The sequence below is a fragment of the Osmerus eperlanus genome, chromosome 18 (assembly GCF_963692335.1).
Source record: "Osmerus eperlanus chromosome 18, fOsmEpe2.1, whole genome shotgun sequence".
Lineage (NCBI taxonomy): Eukaryota > Metazoa > Chordata > Actinopteri > Osmeriformes > Osmeridae > Osmerus > Osmerus eperlanus.
The window spans coordinates 11,565,555-11,579,971 of NC_085035.1; the positions used below are offsets into that span (position 1 = coordinate 11,565,555).

General features: G+C 42.9%; 1 pseudogene; it reads right to left on the reverse strand.

The window, feature by feature from the left end:
- Positions 1-6,693: 6,693 nt before the first annotated feature.
- LOC134039096 (putative nuclease HARBI1) lies at positions 6,694-9,560 on the reverse strand (annotated as a pseudogene).
- Positions 9,561-14,417: the final 4,857 nt, after the last annotated feature.

Below are 14,417 nucleotides of genomic sequence, written 5' to 3' on the forward strand. Positions count from 1 at the left end.
CTGACAGAATCAACATTTCCAAATATATAATTATCCGCCAGCACTCTATCTTGAATCTCACACAGTTTTATTGCATTGTTGACAACATAATTTTGCAGAAACATACAAACACTGTAATGTCTGGACGAGGAAGAGCAAGGGGCCCAGGGAGAAGAGCAGGCCCAGTGAGAGAGGGAGGGAGAGGTGCAGAAGCAGTGAGAGATGCAGAAGGAGGTGCAGGTGCAGTGAGAGGAGCAGTGAGAGGAGCAGGGCTGGGGAGAAGAGCAGGCCCAAGGAGAGGGCAAGGTAGAGGTGTAAGAATGCGTGGTGGTGGCATTCCAAGGGCTGTAAGAACAGTAGTCAGTGATGAACTTCGTGCCATTATCATTGACCATGTAATCAACCACGGTCTTTCACTAAGAGAGGCTGGTGAAAGAGTGCAACCCAAGTTGAGGCGGTCAACGGTTGCCTCCATTATACGCATCTTTCAACAAACCAATATTTTGTTCACTGTAAGCATTACTGTAAAACTTTTTCTGTTCTATTACTGTATACTGTGTTTTTACTGTACTTCCTTTAGTAAACAGTAAGGAAAAAAAACTACCCCTTCACTCACCCAGGCGAGTTTACATGGCTGTTTGCGCGTCAATGATGCTTCACTCCGTTAACCTGCGCCTCGTCCGTTACTGTTTACAACATTAGCTTGGCTACTTGTTTGGCGTTGCTTTTTCAGCGTGAGATATACAATGTGTGGCGTGAGAGCGTGAGAAATGGTTGAAATGCGTGTGTCACACGGCGAAACCGTGAGAGTTGGCAGCTTTGCTGCATGTACCTTGTGAAGTGAAAACAAGTGTTATTCTTTGACAGAATAATTTCATTTTGAGTCCGATTTCCAGTGTTTTGGTAAAGTCAGTGTGTGCAGAGAAACATGTGTTCTGTATTGAAATGGAGAGTTAGCATATATTTAACAAAATGTGTTTTTGAGAAGAAAATTATCCATTTGGCCAATTGTGCTTTGTAGGTGTCAGTCTGTGTTAAGAGTTTAGAAAAAGTATCCGAAGTATGGGTAAGCGCTTGTTAGTGATTGAAAAAAACTGTAACATTCGTAAATACTACACAAACAATCCATCATTTTGTTGGGAGGTATAGCTTGTCTGTTACAGTTTTTCTCAGTCGCTTTGGTGCATTTCTCACATCACTATTTACATTTGCACAACAGTTCAGAATCAGAATCAGAATTCGGTTTATTCGCCATGTATGTTATACAAACACGGAATTTACTGTGGCAGGGAGGTGCAAAACAGCAGCCGATCACCTTCTCAGCAGTGCGGATGATACGCTGCAGTCTGCTCTTGTCCTTGGCAGTGGCAGCAGCGTACCACATGGTGATGGAAGAGATGAGGATGGAGTCAATGATGGCTGTGTAGAAGTGCACCATCATTGTCTTTGGCAGGTTGAATTTCTTCAGCTGCCGTAGGAAGTACATCCTCTGTTGTGCTTTCTTGGTGAGGGAGCTGATGTTCAGTTCCCACTTGAGGTCCTGGGAGAGGATGGTGCCCAGGAAGCGGAAGGACTCCACAGTGTTGACTGGGGAGTCGCACAGGGTGATGGGGGTGAGTGGGGCTGTATTCTTCCTGAAGTCCACAACCATCTCCACTGTCTTAAGAGCATTGAGCTCTAAGTTGTTCTGGCTACACCAGGTCACCAGGTTGGCCACTTCCCACCTATAATCAGACTCGTCCCCGTCAGAGATGAGTCCAATGAGGGTGGTGTCGTCCTCAAACTTCAGAAGTTTTACAGACGGATGACTGGAGGTGCAGCTGTTGGTGTACAGGGAGGAGAGCAGAGGGGAAAGGACGCAGCCCTGAGGAGATCCGGTGCTGATGGACCGGGAGTCAGAGACTTGTGTTTCCAGCTTAACGCACTGCTTCCTGTCAGACAGGAAGTCTGTGATCCATCTGCAGGTGGAGTCCGGCACGTTCAGCTGGGAGAGCTTGTCCTGAAGCAGGGCGGGGATGATGGTGTTGAAGGCAGAGCTGAAATCCACAAACAGGATCCTGGCATAGGATGCTGGGGAGTCCAGGTGCTGTAGGGTGAAGTGGAGGGCCATGTTAACGGCGTCATCCACAGATCTGTTGGCTCTGTAGGCAAACTGCAGTGGGTCCAGGAAAGGGTCTGTGATGGCTTTGAGGTGTGCCAGCACAAGGCGCTCAAAAGACTTCATTACCACAGAGGTCAGGGCGACGGGTCTGTAGTCATTGAGTCCTGTTGGCCTTGGCTTTTTGGGCACAGGGATGATGGTGGAGGACTTGAGACATGACTTGAGACTTGAGACTTGAAACAATATAGGTCTAAAACTTAACTGTTATAAAAGAAAGAAAAGTAATGAGACTAAAAGTTGATTTTCTAAAAAGGGAACAAAGAAACAGATATGAGAGAGATATGCAGTGTCACCAAAATGGTGGGTTATGTAAATTCACAGGAGGAACTTATGTTACTAAAGAATCTATTTCGTTATGTATTGATTTGAGCCATGGGATGAATCATGTCTCAAACAGGAGGGATGGAGATAACGAAAGAGTGTTTACAGCACATAGATTTACAAACTATTCAAGAAAAACTTTAAGAAAAAACTTTTTAGCATACCCTATTTGAGGGAAGTCATAATATGCATTAACTTTATTGAGCTGAAGAAATGTTGTAAAGATTCAGGAATGGGCGACGACAAGTCAGTTGCTTTCAACTGACCTCTGTGAGAATGTAATTTTAATTATGTAGTCTACTTTGTTCTGAAATTCACAGAAAGGAGAGAGATGCTGTCTTAAATCCAGTGAGAGGTCCGCTAAGGAGACTGGATTGTGGTGACGGATTTGACACATAAAGTCCTGGAAATGACCCGAGGTGAACAGGGTAATTCCTAGCTAGTTTAAGAGGTGATAATCGAGGAGATAGCATGGTACACGTGAGTCATTGCAAAGCGTGCACTTTGCCGTTTTAATCAACTAGACTACATTGCCTATGAGAAGATTACACAATCACCCACACACAATCATGGCATCCGTTTCAGCAAATTGGACTTAATAGTGATAACAATGGGAATTGTCTTGGGAATGACATTCCGTTTTGTATGTTGAAAAACGTATGAACTAAATGGTGCTATGACTATGGATGTACTGATTTAACTGTTTCATTGGTAACAATGCAAATGTTAAACAGATTCTGAAGTTAAGTTTTTTATATAAGTAAACAACGTTTTCTGTGGAATAAAATTTAAGTACAAACACTCCTATCATGATACGTTCTACCAGTTACGTAAAGATGTTCCAGTTTATTTGTTATGTTCCAGGGCAGAAGTTTGAATGTTTTGAGAACAGTTACAGACTGTCGGAAGAGGAGATAACAATACTGTTTAATTTATGTGACTTAATGAAGTATTATTTGGGAGTTGCATTAAATCTTAATGTTTTGTTTTTGAGAAACCTGTTTGTACTACAGAAAATTGATATTAATTTGAAAAGAAACAGAAATTTAGAACATTTAAGGAGATTTCAGGATGTGTGCCAAAGTGTGTCTTAGCAGCAGGCTGGAGAGAAATGTCTGCTGACCTAAAAGTCTTGACCGCGCTGTAGGAGATCACCTTCGGGAAGGGTGAGCTTCTTTTGCCATCTATAAAATGGAGATAAGTTTGACCGGGGGAGTATATCTGGAGACAAAATCTGGGGTGACTTAAGGGTTAAACAGGTTTTTGTTTGGTTAACTGAGGTTTATGACTCCCTGACCTGGAAGAGAAATGCTTATCATCTGACTTGGAGATGAGCTTTGACATCAGGGCCTGGGTTCAACTATCACTGTACTGTCTTATAAAAACCTGACTGACAGTTTACTGAATGTTTTATGGTTTTAGAGATGACCATGTCGACAACAAGTAGGCATGTTGGTATCCTGATCATTTCTGTATTGATTTCCTTGTTGCAATGTTTGTTTCTATTGGGTTTTGTGTGGTTAAGGAGATCTGAGATAAAGTCCAGGTCTGCCATGAGGTGCATAGACGTCGAATGACCACTAGATTAAGTGATAACGGGAAAACCCTATAGGGCAAAACCCGTTATGTCTGAATCCATTCTTGCCATTTGACTGGATGACTTTATTTCTTTTACCTATGTTTTACTTTTTATTAACCGTGGTTTGATGTTATCACCTGTATGTTTCAGTATATTCAGGGGGGAGCTGTCGGAGACATTTAGAATGTAAGGTTATATTCTAAAAATACTGGTGCTAGCATTCCTTTGTCAGTAGGGAGCCCTCTCCCCACATGATCTATAGATGACACTAGGCTTACGTAAACAAACTGACCTAGGTTGACCATTATCATACTAGAGGTGCAATAAACCTTATCTGTGTTGAGTGAATCATATGGTCAAGCCTAGGGTCGGAGAACTCTGTAAGTTTCCACGTGCACGCGCACTCTGTCTCTGGGATCGATCATATTGACAGCTGATATGCAGGGGAGGAGACTTCTCACCAATAAATGGTCTTACCTGAAGACTTGTGAACCAGACAAACTTTGTAGCACAATGGCGTGTGATGTTTTTGTCTCCTTGTGGGCCGGCCGCAAGCAATAAAGCTTTCTTAAACTTGTTCACTGACTGACTGTGCAATGCTTGATAGATTAATATTTCTGACATACATCTGCCGTAACAGTGTGGGGTCAAACGCAGGAGGCTCTCTGATGGCTCTGGCTTTTGTTTCTTTCTAAATTCTGGATTATTTCTGTAACGAGAGACCAAGATTTGTTTTTGTTTCTCTCTAAAATCAGGATTATTTCTGTAACGTGAGACCAAGATCTGTTTTTGTTTCTCTCTAAAATCAGGATTATTTCTGTAACGAGAGACAAAGATTATTATTATTTTTTGTCTAAAATCAGCATTTTCTCTGTACTGGGAGGAAATGTACTCTTTCCGTTTTCGCTTGAAGTCTACGTTGTCTCTTGTATTATTTATTTTCTTTTGTCTATATTCAGGGTTGTTCTGATATTGCCTTTTTGCATTAGATATTTTGTCTGCTTTTAATGCTTTATTTGAAGCATACTTTTCCCTTTCTTTCCTTTTCTGAATCTCTTTACTTTGTTGAGTTTTCTCTGACATCATCAGTCTTCTCTTCATTTTTCTCCTTTTGTTTTTACTACACTTTGTCAGTTTACATGAGATTCCCTGTAATAGAACATCAGATAGATCACTGGCATCAGTATTTTCTACTGAAGAAGAAATATTTGGTTCATTGATAGAAGCATCATGTGATTGAAGGAAAGTGGATTGACTTGACAGTTCTGGTTCATTGTGGGTATCAGGGAATATGACCTCTTGTTGTCTCACCGATGGTGTAAAGATGATGTCACTGGACTCTGCTGTCAATATGTTGTCAGAGGGATCACTGAGAAAAGGGTTTATCACTTGAGCAGTTGATTATGATTCATTGTGAAGAGCATCATGTGATGATGTTGTGATGAAGACCGCTGGTTGTTTTACAGCTGGAATGTGAGGAGTCATTTCAGGTGAACTGGTCTGATCAGTGATTGTGTTTCTCTTTAGAGTAGGTGAGTTTGATTCATCCACAGGGACAGCTGTAGGTCTGCAGTCTGTGTTTGGGAGACCATCGTTCAGGTTGACTGTGTTCACATTGTAGAATTCCACAGGCTTCAACTCATAGGTACAGGAGGACTCTGTGTCCATCATTCTGTGGGACTTCTTGAGCCTGTCAATCATATCACTGAGACGTGAGAATGTCACCATGACAGCAGTACCTGGTGTGTGTGAACCAGCTGGTAGGGGCAAACCTCTGGCTGTTCTGGAATATGGGTCAAAGAAACCATATCTGCCTGACTTGGTTCTGAACACTGCGATGCACAAGAGTCTAATCAACAGCAGAGCATACTTCACATCAGATAACAAGCAGCTGAGCCCTGACTCTAGGTCCAGAAAGCTATCCACAGCTCCAGGTAAAGGTTCTCCTAATGTGCCGTACCTTGAAAGGTGAGTCATGTTGGCATAGTGTGTAGCGATGCGTGCAGGAACTTCATCAGTGAGCTCATCGGTGGTCAGATAGATGTGATTAGTGACTTGTTTCCTGGGGGCTATTGCACAAAAGTAGAATAAAGATATCCAGGATAACTGAAAAAGCGCAGCATATTTAGCCCCTAATGGATGAGAAGTCAGTTATATAGCACTCATAATATATATTTGTAACAGGATCCAGACGCAGTACAGCTTGACAGCCAGCCTGGCAACATAGTACGTATGGGCTAAAGGAAATCTAAATCGTGCACAATTCCTGCTGTGCTAATCAATGAATGGTTTACAGACTTCACAAACTGTCAGATGTCTGTACACGCAGCATCTAAAAAAGCAAATCGAGCTGGCAGATGCAAAGATTGCTGTAAATAAGAGGTGCCTCCAGGATCTGGACCTTGATGTACAAATCAAGAACAAAAAACTGAGGAAACTGGATCTGGAGATAAAGAAACTAGAAAAATAAGTAAATGACTTCAATCCACACTTTTGCATATCGGTAAAACAATGTATTTATTTTGTCTCTCTCTCTCCCCAGCTTGCCTGAGAAGGACAAGAAAATAAAGTTTTTTATGTAAAATAATTAATATATTGGTCTCTGACTAGCCTGCCATTTATGTTATCTGGGAAGATTGCTGCATTGTCCCACTCAATCTCTAGTGCCAGTGCAGGACCCCTTTCTCTCCTCAGACAGGCAACATTACAGTTAACCATACATATTTGGACATTGACACAATTTTCATCATTTTGGCTCTGTATACCACCACAATGGATTTGAAATGAAACAATCAAGATGTGCTTTAAGTGCAGACTTTCAGCTTTAATTTCAGGGTATTTACATCCAAATCAGGTGAACAGTGTAGGAATTACAACACATTTTATATGTGGCCCCCCCCTTTTTAAGGGACCAAAAATAATTAGACAAACTAACATAATCATAAATCTAATTGTCACTTTTAATACTTGGTTGCAAATCCTTTGCAGTCAATGACAGCCTGAAGTCTGGAACCCATAGACATCACCAGACGCTGGGTTTCGTCCCTGGTGATGCTCTGCCAGGCCTCTACTGCAACTGTCTTCAGTTCCTGCTTGTTCTTGGGGCATTTTTCCTTCAGTTTTGTCTTTAGCAAGTGAAATGCATGCTCAATTGGATTTAGGTCAGGTGATTGACTTGGCCATTGCAGAACATTCCACTTCTTTGCCTTAAAAAACTCTTTGGTTGCTTTCGCAGTATGCTTCGGGTCATTGTCCATCTGCACTTTGAAGCGCCGTCCTATGAGTTCTGAAGCATTTGGCTGAATCTGAGCAGATAATATTGCCAGAAACACTTCAGAATTCATCCTACTGCTTTTGTCAGCAGTCACATCATCGATAAATACAAGGGAACCAGTTCCATTGGCAGCCATACATGCCCACGCCATAACACTACCTCCACCATGCTTCACTGATGAGGTGGTATGCTTTGGATCATGAGCAGTTCCTTCCCTTCTCCATACTCTTCTCTTCCCATCATTCTGGTACAAGTTGATCTTGGTCTCATCTGTCCATAGGATGTTGTTCCAGAACTGTACAGGGTCTTTTAGATGTTTTTTTGGCAAACTCTAATCTGGTCTTCCTGTTTTTGAAACTCACCAATGGTATACATCTTGTGGTGAACCCTCTGTATTTACTCTGGTGAAGTCTTCTATTAATTTTTGACTTTGACACAGATACGCCTACCTCCTGGAGAGTGTTCTTGATCTGGCCAACTGTTGTGAAGGGGTTTTTCTTCACCAGGGAAAGAATTCTTCTGTCATCCACCACAGTTGTTTTCCGTGGTCTTCCGGGTCTTTTGGTGTTGCTGAGCTCACCAGTGCGTTCTTTCTTTTTAAGAATGTACCAAACAGTTGATTTGGCCACACCTAATGTTTTTGCTATCTCTCTGATAGGTTTGTTTTGATTTTTCAGCCAAACGATGGCTTGCTTCACTGATGGTGACAGCTCTTTGGACTTCATATTGAGAGTTGACAGCAACAGATTCCAAACACAAATACCATACTTGAAATGAACTCTAGACCTTTTATCTGCTCCTTGTTAATGAAATAACAAACTCCCATGTGGGAATAACATACACCTGGCCATGGAACAGCTGAGCAGCCAATTGTCCAATTACTTTTGGTCCCTTAAAAAGGGGGGGGCCACATATAAAATGTATTGTAATTCCTACACCGTTCACCTGATTTGGATGTAAATACCCTGAAATTAAAGCTGAAAGTCTGCACTTAAAGCACATCTTTTTTTGATTGTTTCATTTCAAATCCATTGTGGTGGTATACAGAGCCAAAATTATGAAAATTGTGTCAATGTCCAAATATTTATGGACCTAACTGTATGTAGGACAGTGCAAGCTACAGTGATGTCACATGTCCTGTCTGGGGTGACCCTCAGGTGGTGGAGACACTGAAAACGTGACTTTACAAGGCCAAATGCCATTTCAATTCGGCCCCTTGTTCTTGCATGGGCAAGATTGTACCCTTGCTGTGCTGCTGTCTGAGGGTCTGCTAGTGGAGTGAGAAGGTATGTCTCACAGGCATAACCCTTGTCTCCCAGAAGAACACCAGAGAATTCACCTGAGAATACAAAATGTAATCATTACAACTACACATAAGTTAAACCTTTGACGCAATTGTGTTTATCAGTGAAATGTGTGTGGCATACCTTGTGACAGTCGCTGGGAAATGGTACTGGACCTGAAAACTCAGGAGTCATGGACAGACCCAGGCCACTTTGCCTCCACATTGGTGATCATGCAGGAAGCGTCACAGATCATCTGAAACGATGCAATGTTGCCTATTCATTACACATTTAATGCACAAAATATTTGGCTAGTTGACAGTAATTACATAATTTTTACCTGAACATTGATACTGTGGAAGGATTTTCGATTGACATAATCTCCCTCATGGGCCCCTGAGGGGAGTTTAATTCGGATGTGTGTGCAGTCCAGCGCACCAATGACATTAGGGAAACCTGTAACACAAAATAGTCTGAGTATTTGGTGACTGTTCTAACGTAACGCTTTTTGTCATCTATAATTCATGTTACCTGCAATCTTGTGGAAATCCTCCTTGATGTAACACATTCTTCTGTGGCCAGGGAAGGTAATGAAGATGTGTGCCAAGGACTTCAGTGCCTAACACACACTTCTGACCGTACGGCAAATAGTACCTTTATTCAAGGTTTCGGCATCTCCCACGGCATATAAAAACATGCCGCTTGCGAAAAAGCGCAGTGCCACACAGATCATCTGTGGGATGGTGAGAGCATGGCTTCGCCCTGTGCGGTGCTGAATTTTGGGACCCAGCAGTCTACACAAATAACGGATCCCATCTCCAGAAAACCTATACCTCTCGTGCAGGTACTCGTCCGAAAAAGCCAAAGAAAAGATCTGTCACAAAACACCCTCTCACGTCTGAAAGCACGTCTCAGTATCAGTGCTTCGTCGTCCAACACGTCATTAAGAAATGGGCATGCCATGGTGCAAGAAGAAACACAGGTGAATATAGGACTTTAGATATCGCCTTCATCACTGACTTTATTGAAATCACCGTTGCAACTTCGTCAACCATTTCTAAACATCTAAAAACTGCAATAGTAGGCTAAGGTTTAAAATCAAACTCGTGACAGCAATAGTGACAAGTAATGCATGTTAATAAAAATAAATCCGAACACATTCAGAATCTGTTAAAAACGTTTATTTCGGATCAGAGCGGCAGCTGATTTAACACATGAGACTCCAGAATTAATCTTAGCCTGGCTGTTAGCCTGCTCTGGAGCAGGCTAGCTGCAAAGAATAAATCTCCATGGTTACTTGGCTGGGTTTAATTCAACCTGCTTTCGTGCGACCAAGTCAAAGCTAAATTCATCCAGGATAACTTGAATATACCGACTTAATCCCTTATCCTGGTTTCGTGCAATAGCCCCCTGGTCTCTTTATACATTGTGTTACCTTTATCCAAAACATGGTCCAGGTCTGCTCTTGTGATGTTTTCATTCTCATGAAGGAATGCAAGAAAAGTCAGTGAGTTACAGGTGCACTGCCGATTTCTGGATCTGCCGTATCTGATAGAAGCCTGGCTGTGGGATGCGCGGACATGTTGTTCAGAAGGCTGATCTCCAGTATCTACACAGTCTGCATTAGAAAGTCCTGCTGCACATGGTTCTTTAATGGGTTGTCCTCTCTTTATAGAATTTTCATTAGATACCTCTGGTACACGTGACTCATCACTTTGACGTCTAACAGTGCGTTCACACTGCAGCGGAGCGGGCGGCGCGTGGCGTCGGCTTCCAATTCATTTTCAATGAAACCAGGCGTTGACGCTCGCGTAGGGCATTGTGGGAAGGCGAGCGGAGCGGAGCGGAGCGTTGCAAGTTGGATTTTCTCAACTTTATGTAAATGAGGAGCGTGAAAACGCTAGCGTTGGCCAATCGGATTGGTTTCTTGTTTCTTGTAACGTAGCAACTGTTCGTCATGGTAAACATTTCTAGGTTTGACAATTTCAAGATGGAGGAGAAACTTTTCGTATGTGTCTGCACACCCAGTTCTGTTCAGAACAAAGTTACTAATGTGACGAGCCTGAATTTAAAGATTACATTAAACTAATAATGCATGGTGCATGGTTGCCGATGTCGTCATTGTTCCTAGTGTGTTTTTATAGCCTACTTTTAAATGTAGTCGTCACATTACGTGACTGTTCTGTGCCACTGCTAGCTCGCTAGCCCAGCCTACAAACGACTGGTTGAGTGACCGGTGGCGTAACATGTATTCTACTGTAATCTTGCACTAGTAAAATCTTGCACTTACATAAATGTTGTGTAAAAGTGGTATTTTGATCGATATTGTGAGTACATGAACCCAAATCTGCACGCTTGGCCATGACTACAACAGTGACCTTAGAGAACGTAATGTGACGAGACTGAATTTAAAAGTAGGCTATAAAAACACACTAGGAACAATGACGACATCGGCAACCATGCACCATGCATTATTAGTTTAATGTAATCTTTAAATTCAGGCTCGTCACATTAGTAACTTTGTTCTGAACAGAACTGGGTGTGCAGACACATACGAAAAGTTTCTCCTCCATCTTGAAATTGTGAAACCTAGAAATGTTTATCATGACCAAAGGTTGCTACGTTACAAGAAACAAGAAAACAATCCGATTGGCCAACGCTAGCGTTTTCACGCTCCTCATTTACATAAAGTTGAGAAAATCCAACTTGCAACGCTCCGCTCCGCTCGCCTTCCCACAATGCCCTACGCGAGCGTCAACGCCTGGTTTCATTGAAAATTAATTGGAAGCCGACGCCACGCGCCGCCCGCTCCGCTGCAGTGTGAACGCACTGTTACAGTGCGTTCACACTTCAGCGTTTTTTAACGCTCTGCATCGCTTGCCTTCCCACAGTACACCACGCTCGGGGGCGTGTTAGACAAGTTAATACAGAGTTGTAGTTCTCTAAGGTCACTGTTGTAGTCATGGCCAAGCGTGCAGATTTGGGTTCATGTACTCACAATATCGATCAAAATACCACTTTTACACAACATTTATGTAAGTGCAAGATTTTACTAGTGCAAGATTACAGTAGAATACATGTTACGCCACCGGTCACTCAACCAGTCGTTTGTAGGCTGGGCTAGCGAGCTAGCAGTGGCACAGAACAGTCACGTAATGTGACGACTACATTTAAAAGTAGGCTATAAAAACACACTAGGAACAATGACGACATCGGCAACCATGCACCATGCATTATTAGTTTAATGTAATCTTTAAATTCAGGCTAGTCACATTAGTAACTTTGTTCTGAACAGAACTGGGTGTGCAGACACATACGAAAAGTTTCTCCTCCATCTTGAAATTGTCAAACCTAGAAATGTTTACCATGACGAACAGTTGCTACGTTACAAGAAACAAGAAACCAATCCGATTGGCCAACGCTAGCGTTTTCACGCTCCTCATTTACATAAAGTTGAGAAAATCCAACTTGCAACGCTCCGCTCCGCTCGCCTTCCCACAATGCCCTACGCGAGCGTCAACGCCTGGTTTCATTGAAAATGAATTGGAAGCCGACGCCACGCGCCGCCCGCTCCGCTGCAGTGTGAACGCACTGTTACAGTGCGTTCACACTGCAGCGTTTTTTAGCGCTCTGCATCGCTTGCCTTCCCACAGTACACCACGCTCGGGGGCGTGTTAGACAAGTTAATACAGAGTTGTAGTTCTCTAAGGTCACTGTTGTAGTCATGGCCAAGCGTGCAGATTTGGGTTCATGTACTCACAATATCGATCAAAATACCACTTTTACACAACATTTATGTAAGTGCAAGATTTTACTAGTGCAAGATTACAGTAGAATACATGTTACGCCACCGGTCACTCAACCAGTCGTTTGTAGGCTGGGCTAGCAGTGGCACAGAACAGTCACGTAATGTGACGAGACTGAATTTAAAAGTAGGCTATAAATAGGCTCGTCACATTAGTAACTTTGTTCTGAACAGAACTGGGTGTGCAGACACATACGAAAAGTTTCTCCTCCATCTTGAAATTGTGAAACCTAGAAATGTTTATCATGACCAAAGGTTGCTACGTTACAAGAAACAAGAAAACAATCCGATTGGCCAACGCTAGCGTTTTCACGCTCCTCATTTACATAAAGTTGAGAAAATCCAACTTGCAACGCTCCGCTCCGCTCCGCTCCGCTCCGCTCCGCTCCGCTCCGCTCCGCTCCGCTCCGCTCCGCTCCGCTCCGCTCCGCTCCGCTCCGCTCCGCTCCGCTCCGCTCCGCTCCGCTCGCCTTCCCACAATGCCCTACGCGAGCGTCAACGCCTGGTTTCATTGAAAATGAATTGGAAGCCGACGCCACGCGCCGCCCGCTCCGCTGCAGTGTGAACGCACTGTTACAGTGCGTTCACACTGCAGCGTTTTTTAAAGCTCAGCACCGCTTGCCTTCCCACAGTACACCACGCTCGGGGGCGTGTTAGACAAGTTAATACAGAGTTGTAGTTCTCTAAGGTCACTGTTGTAGTCATGGCCAAGCGTGCAGATTTGGGTTAATGTACTCACAATATCGATCAAAATACCACTTTTACACAACATTTATGTAAGTGCAAGATTTTACTAGTGCAAGATTACAGTAGAATACATGTTACGCCACCGGTCACTCAACCAGTCGTTTGTAGGCTGGGCTAGCGAGCTAGCAGTGGCACAGAACAGTCACGTAATGTGACGACTACATTTAAAAGTAGGCTATAAAAACACACTAGGAACAATGACGACATCGGCAACCATGCACCATGCATTATTAGTTTAATGTAATCTTTAAATTCAGGCTCGTCACATTAGTAACTTTGTTCTGAACAGAACTGGGTGTGCAGACACATACGAAAAGTTTCTCCTCCATCTTGAAATTGTCAAACCTAGAAATGTTTACCATGACGAACAGTTGCTACGTTACAAGAAACAAGAAACCAATCCGATTGGCCAACGCTAGCGTTTTCACGCTCCTCATTTACATAAAGTTGAGAAAATCCAACTTGCAACGCTCCGCTCCGCTCCGCTCGCCTTCCCACAATGCCCTACGCGAGCGTCAACGCCTGGTTTCATTGAAAATGAATTGGAAGCCGACGCCGCGCGCCGCCCGCTCCGCTGCAGTGTGAACGCACTGTTAGGTTTACCTGCTTGACATTAGAAGGTCCTGCTGTACATAAATCATCACTGTGACGTCCTCTCTTTACTACGTCTGCATATGATACCTGTGGTACACGTGACTCATCACTTTGACCTCCCTGTGTCACACTTCCACCATGAGACTCTGCAGACATCTTTTCCTCTCCACTGCTCTGAGGACCAACACATTCTGCTCCTTCAGTCCTTGTTGCACAGGGATTCTCATTGGACAGCTTCCAGCGCAGGCTCTGAGCTTTTGATCTCTTACTCTTCCTTGGCATTGTTGTTGTGTTTCAAAACCACAAATGGTATTGTTTTACTTGTATTCTACACAACCAAGATATTAAACACAATATTAATGGTAAAATTAACTAACTAAAATTAACAAAGCAGGATGTGAAAATAGATGAAACCAGTGTCTGGTTTTATTGACCAAGAATGATAAATTAACTCACAGAAAAGTTCAGGGTTTAATGCTTTGAAACTATACCCAAATAGACTTCTCAGTATGCAAGCAAGTGTTGCTCTAGAAGGCTTGGTCTGTGGATATAAATGTGAAGTGTGTGCTCTATGGTATTTATATATTTTAGTTCTTGTTAATCAAATGCTTGGAATGTGAAATTCAGTGACAGTATATATTCCTTAGACATATTATATTAATGCTTATATACAC